This window comes from Anser anser (genome assembly GCF_964211835.1).
Source record: "Anser anser genome assembly, chromosome: 3".
Taxonomy (NCBI): domain Eukaryota; kingdom Metazoa; phylum Chordata; class Aves; order Anseriformes; family Anatidae; genus Anser; species Anser anser.
In genome coordinates, this window is record NC_139722.1 from 54,136,661 (window position 1) to 54,143,768 (window position 7,108).

Below are 7,108 nucleotides of genomic sequence, written 5' to 3' on the forward strand. Positions count from 1 at the left end.
AGCACATGAGATTGCACTGAACAGAAGCTTATAACCATTAACCAAGAGTTGTTTCAATCTGTAATTGTCACTAATGCATCTTGAAAAAAATAACACAGCTACAATGCTTGGGTATTCTGATTTCCATGAAATTAACGGTGTCGTACACAGAATATGAACCAGACGGTCACGTCATCCATTCACAACTGCAGAATGTATAATCCCCAAATGGAAAATACCTACACAGAACAACCCAGGCTGCAATAGCACCTACTGGGGATGAAAGCACAACTTCCACAGGAGTTGCTTTACTTGTGAGGCAATGGTATTTATCCACAGCCCTATAGAACAAATGCTTTTCCAAGGGGCCTTTCATTTACATTTGATGACCTGAATGCAATCAGTTGCTTGGGCTTTGCTTATGTACAGGTGATTTTCACATTATCAATTTAACGTACAGTTATTTGTATTTATATTACTTAGATATGAGCAAAAATAATTTTCAGCCTGCTGAGGATGTGGCAGGGAATGCTCACTCACTTGTTGTAGATATTTGTGCTATCCAGTAGCATTTCAAAAGAAATACTATTTTCTTTGTTCCTTGTGGAGTCTAAGACTTTGACTTAGTCACATGGAGAAACTTGGTACCTACAATTAGACCTGAATGATTCTGTTATGCTTGCAAAACCGTATGTTAGAATCTGTGTGTAGTAGAGATATGTATACACAGTGTTGCTTAATGTATCCTGTGAGTGACACTCATACCATGCCCATTTGCCTTCATACATCTTGCTGAGACAACTGATCAGTGCTAATGGCAGAGTCAAGTCTTGTTTCTTGGTCTTGCTGTGGTGATGAATTACAGACACTGTCATGATTTAATATTCAACTTCTTCATGTGTTTATATCTCTGCTGGGGATACATTCAACAGCCCTATACCTCTAAAAGCCTTTAAAGGACGTAATTAAAAATGATAAATGGAATAAGTTTTTGAAATACGCTTGTTCGTTCTCAGTTTTATGTGGCAGAGCTCTCAACATTTGATCATGCTGCTGTATTTAAAACTAATGCTATAAGTGCTGAATTGCTCCTACTTAGGTTTCTTGAGGGTGTTTCACATTTATACCTGTTTCTGCAATGAAATGGAGAAATGTTTTATGCATTGCATTTAAACATATCAGCAGCCTAATAGATTTTGCATTTAAGCAGAAAAGAGGACTGCTGTAAAAAAACGTACAGATTATTCTTGAAAGGTAGTGCTCTCTTGAGCTGTCAACCGATGTTTCTGTTTGAATGGGTTTTCTCATTTTGAATGCCAGCCCCTCATTCCCATCCCCTGATGACACCTTAAGGCATCCATACACATGGAACAACTTCTGCGGAAGCCTACTTAATAACAGACAGCTGCAAATGTTGACCTTTTCTGGAGGTGTGTTGTGTAATCACTAGGCAGTAGCTGATCCCCTTGCCTTCTGCCCAGCTGCCAGATGTTGCTGAAGCTTCGGGATGGCTCCTGCCCAGCCCTTGGGATGATCTATGTGAACACATCTCTGATCCTGTACTTTCTCACCCTGTTTGACCGGCAAGCACCTTGACATCATCCAGCAAGTCTCTTTGGCAATTGTATGTTCTCCTGAGATCTAGAAATTTATCATTCTTTTGGCTCGTCTCCTCAGCTTTTTGAACAATCCTCTGGGTGCTCTTAAATGTGCCCCCTCCAACTCGCCTCAAGTCTTGGAGAATTTACTTCCTTGGTTGCTTTCCTTCTTTCTTCTGCATCTTATCCTTTGTTCAAACTTGTTCTTAGACTCTCTGCCAGGGGAATGTTAATGACTCCCAGATCTTTCTCTCTAGTTCAAGTCAGTATTCTCTGTCCAGATTAAACTGTCAGCTGGTCTCTCTAATATCATTTTGTGGGTGACAGCATGTCTTAAGCCTTGCTCAGTCTCTTCCCATTTGAGCTGCTCATCTCTGTTCTTAATTACTGTGAACTCTGCAGTCCTGCAGGCACCGCTCCTTTGGATGGGTGTGCAGTTTTGTCCTGAGGAAACGCTGCAGCTCTCCTTGGTTTAATTAAAGTAATTTCTCCATAAAGGTTGTTCTTTGGCTACAGCACTTTAGAGATCAATTCCACTTCTTTTATGCTTCTGTTGGAGATAACTAAGGGAGGAAGTAATTAGCACAAGTGTTTCCAGCAGCAGAGGCTTCTCAGTCTTATCACCGAAGTGTGTTCACCTGGCATGAGACAAATAGGTGATATTTTGGGCTTCTTTTTAAAGGTTTCCCTAGTTCAAGGAAGCTAGTAACTTCTTTCATTTTCAGTAGAACAATCCTCTATTAACTGAAATCTTGCAGCAAATTAATGTGGAAGGAGTCTGTAAAGTACGGAGATATTTTAAACAAAAGCAAGTATCAGACCCACTCATTGTCTCACACCCACACCCTCACAAGCTGGCCAGGATCAGTAGTGAGCAACACCAAGAACAATGACTTCACCTTCCAAGTCCTGAACACATCTCTCAGGAGAAAAAGACTTTTTTTCTTTTTTTTTTCCTGATAGATTTGATGTGCCCATTAGGACTCTACAGTTACCATGGAATGAGCTTTCAACTCTGGACCTTGTTTGTCTTGTCTTCCATTAGTCTTACACACAGTTACTGTCCATTGCCTTTAGTTCCTTGCTTTGGTTACCTTTCTGGCTGTTACTTGACTTCTGCTTGGGTGACAGGAGTGGGAATGGTACGTGTGATGTTGCCACCCTCTTGTTTTCATCTACACACACAGACATGCATTCTGATGGCAACGCATCCCAGGTTTACAAGTCTGGTTGCTGTCTGCCGCATACTCAGTTATCTATTGCTATATGCCAATGTTTTAACCCTTGCTCTCTTCAGTTTCTTTGGGTGCCCTCACACACACAGGCATCTCTATTCATATTTCATTCAGACAAATCTTGACGTTTCTGTTACTGATATTTCTGTACCTACAGTCTCAATAACAAAGCAGAACTAAATTTTGCAGTTATAATAGTTTATTTTGGTCACTTGGCCTTTTGCCATTATAAACCAGATGTGTAGACTTTCAGCTCTGTTTTGTTGTTTACCTGCTTGCTTTATACTTTCCCTGCTGTAAGACCCTATTAAAAATTGCCATCAAAAAAGATATGTATATAATAGGTGTTCATGCATGGAGAAATAGAAGGATGTTCATTATCCACTGTCCTGACCTGTGTAGCATTACTTCCCCATTCCCTCCAATGAATTGTCTGGTTCTGACCTTATTATTTCACAATAATCAAATAATTAGAGCAGTGTTCTTGACAAAAAACATGTACATTGTGTCTCTTTCCAATCTGACTTTCTTAAACTGTCTGTTTGCAAGTTGACAATATAGTCATTCTCTCAACCAAAATATTTTTACTATTGTTTTGCAGATATGGAGAGCGACGATTAGAAGGCCATCCAAAGCTCTCACTCCTGTGGGTCTTGGTTCTAAACTTTCCAAGATCTATAGGAATTTTGTTTATATGAGTTTAAAGGCCTGTTGTGGTTTTTTTTGTTTGTTTTTCTTTCTTTTTTTTTTTTTTCCTTATCTTGAACTAAGCTGCAAGACTTTAGTTCTGGCTCTTAACACAAGCCCAAAAAATCAGTGAAATATTGAAAGCTTGAGCCGTTAAGGTCTCTTTCATCACAAGTCTTTTCAACCATTTCCCTCACCCCATCAATTTAAAGCATTCTCTGCTCCTATCTACTAGAACTCTTTCTGGCTTATAAATGAATAAATGCCTTAGAATGATCTTCAGTGCTTTTGGAGTCTTTGTATGTAAGAATTGGACTCTTATCCATCACCAATAAAACATCTTTATTATAAAGTCTAATACTTCAAAATGAAAGTCGTTAAAGCCAGGTCTTCTCTCCATGTTTACATCTCCCCAGAACTCACTATTTCTGCTTGGTCTATCTGCTTAGGGGAAAAATAAATAAATAAATAAATAAATTGCCATGCAGTGATTAGTTGCCATATTTGAGTTACTGTGTGTCTATTTTCTACATCATTGGAGATTATAAATTTCTTCCAGTGCTTCCATCCAAAGCATTGTTCCTGCTCTTGCTACAAAAAAAGAATTAACAATCAGTTTCCATTCCCTTACTTCAATATCATTTCAACTTCTGACCCCACATTGGGATGTGTGTAGTTTGAAGACACTGTTGTGCATTAATGAAAGCATCCAGTAAACTTCTGTCTATTAGCTGTTCAGTCTGAATCATTGTCAAATCATCTGTGGGTTAAAGGCAGGCAAGAGGAGGTTAAATCTGAATTTATCTGTGTTTACTTCTAATTGTTTACCACAGTGGCTGCGATGGGACCATGCTTTACTATGTGATCAAACGGTAGCTTTTATTTTTTTCTTTTACTTGTAAGCACTTCATTCTGTTAAAAAAACTAACATAGGGTTAACAATGTCAAATTAGAAATTCAAACAAGATGTGTCGTAAGAGATAAATGATTGTGCTGAATATGAAGTTTCCTTTCTCCATGGAAATTACACTGCTGTGTAGATCTTTCAGTTTTCCTAATGTTTAGGTTATTAGAACATTCTGGCGCAGAGTGAAAACTTAGACTGCAATTGAATTTCAGGATTTAACTTTTCATTTGTAATTATTCAAACAGAGAATTTATCCCTTAAGACGTTCATGAATGAGTACCCTAGTGTCCTATAGTTACAACTGTTTTTAATAGAAACGCAGCAGAAAGCTTAAATACTTAGGTAGAGAATCTTTTCTTAGTGAAATAAGTAGCTAAAGCCTTTATGACAACTGACATTTAGATATAAATGAGTCAACAAAACGACTTTTCTAACTGATTTTAAGTGTTAAACATGAAAGAAAACCTCAGCAGCTCTTGCACAAAATGGCCTCTTGCATTTCTGTGCAGTGCAACTATATAGCAGCTGAGTTTTATTTTGGTTCTCATGGGATAGGTAAGGAGTATATTCCTTATACAAGAGGGTGAGTATGTGTATTTCCCCTCTTTCTCTTCAGCCATGCAAGGATACGCAGTAGCTCACCACATGGATGCATGCTCTACCTGCTCACTTCAAGCACCACATGACTGTTTGTGAAGGGGCGGAGACAACAACAGGAGGGGAGAAATGAGAATAAAAAGGCATCTTCTGAAAAAAGATGGCGGGAGAGAAGAAGCAATGGAAGATGGGAGGAGGCTCTGTCTGAGCCAGGAGTCAGAGGTGCTTTGGTTGCAGGCATGCCTTACCCACACCTCTACTCCACACCGATACAAGATCTGGCATGTGCCATCTCTCTCTAGCTGTGGTTTCCATAAGCTGTATTCCAGCAGGTCCCCAACCAGAAGGTATGGGGTCCCTGAGACACAGCACAATGTGCCCCATGAGGCTGAGAAAAAGCTGAACATAAAGTGCAAGGCAGAAGTAGTGGCAGCGCGTGTGTACTGCAGTTAGCAAGAGGACTCTGATGTGCACTCTGGGAACGGCAGCAGTAGCTGGGACATCACATCTGTTACCTGAAATGTTCAAAGTAATTCCTACAAAATGGTTCTGCTCTTTTTCTTTTAATTAACCGTGCTTGTGGTTTGCTGAAAAGCTCAATAAGTGATGCATAAGATTGAGGTGATACTTGAGCTGTGTGCTTGACTACACAACATGCTTATTAAATAAAGATTAATTTATCCTACATTTAGAGTACATTGCAGGTTTATGTAAGGCTTTGGTCCCGGGTTAAAGTTCTTGACTGTATCCTTAGATAACAATTTGTCAAAGTCATTAGTGTCACTTTTCTACACTATGAATAGTCAGGACAATTGATAAACTGTCTTTTGCTGCTGGTCTCACGGGACCTTTTATGTCTAGGGTTGAACAGCTACCTGCAATCTGATATCATATGCATAATGAAACATCTTACACCACTGGAAACCTTTTGTACATTCCTCATATTCATCTTGTGTATTACAGTACATATCCTTCAATTCTGAGGCTTTTTAAATTTTACTCCACAATAGCAACTATGTCCCTAAGAAAGTAATAATTTCTTGTTCAATTTCAGACTTTGAGAAAAATTGGAGAAAAAAAATGTTAAAAACAAACAAACAAACAATATCTCCCATAAAGATTTTTCTCTTCCTCAGATGTGTGCTGCATGGTATGGCTAGGCAGACTTCAGCCACGGCTAGTTTGTGTACAGCTGCATGAAGACCAGACTCTGATCCCTGACTTCCAAAGAATTGGTATTGGCAAACTGGAGTAATTGCAGAAAGGGTAAGAAGTCTTGAAGGACTGTCAGAAATGTCTGAAATGTGGGATGATTGTTTTGGGAGAAAAAAAGGCTTTATAAAAGTGGGCAAAAACACGCTATCTGTCCACTGATAGGAGCTTTCCTGAGTACCTGAGAGGCTTTAATCCCATAGGAAAGAGATATTTTGAAATCAATGGCATTAAATTAACAGAAAAAATAATAGCCTGCAGATAAATTGGATTTATTACCTATCGAGTTAGAATGAATTCCAAAAACATGCTGAAGAAGCCACATTAAGTAGCATGCTTAAAGCTATATAAGAAAAACCCTCAAGAATAAAAACTGAAAGAAAGAATGCGATAAGAAAATCTCTTTGACTAGACCACACTATCAATAAGCTACCAGGTGCTTGTTGTCTCTGATTTCCAAGAGTGGTGTTTGGCAATAATAACGTTTGTTATTTGGGAACCAGTTCTTCTTCCTATGCTAGCTAATACAGTATGAAATAGTCAGAGACTTTGGAAAGTTCTTTCCTATTCTGCTAACAAAAACATCCCATGTAATTTACAGTTAAATTAGTATGAGCTATTTATATGGACCTTATTGGAAGGGATATTTCTTGGGATCCAACTGATCTAGTTTCAAGAGCTTCAGATCATTTCCGAATGGAGATGGGTACTCTCTTTAACTATATCTCCAGGACTGGCTGGCCAAAAACGTCATAGTTACTCATTTTCTGGTTTAGATTTGAGTTAGAGTTATTGCATTCACATCAAATGGAAATTACAGCTACTAATCACATTATGTTCAGTATTGTTTATCCCAAGATTACCATTGTCAAAATATATATTACAATATTAGA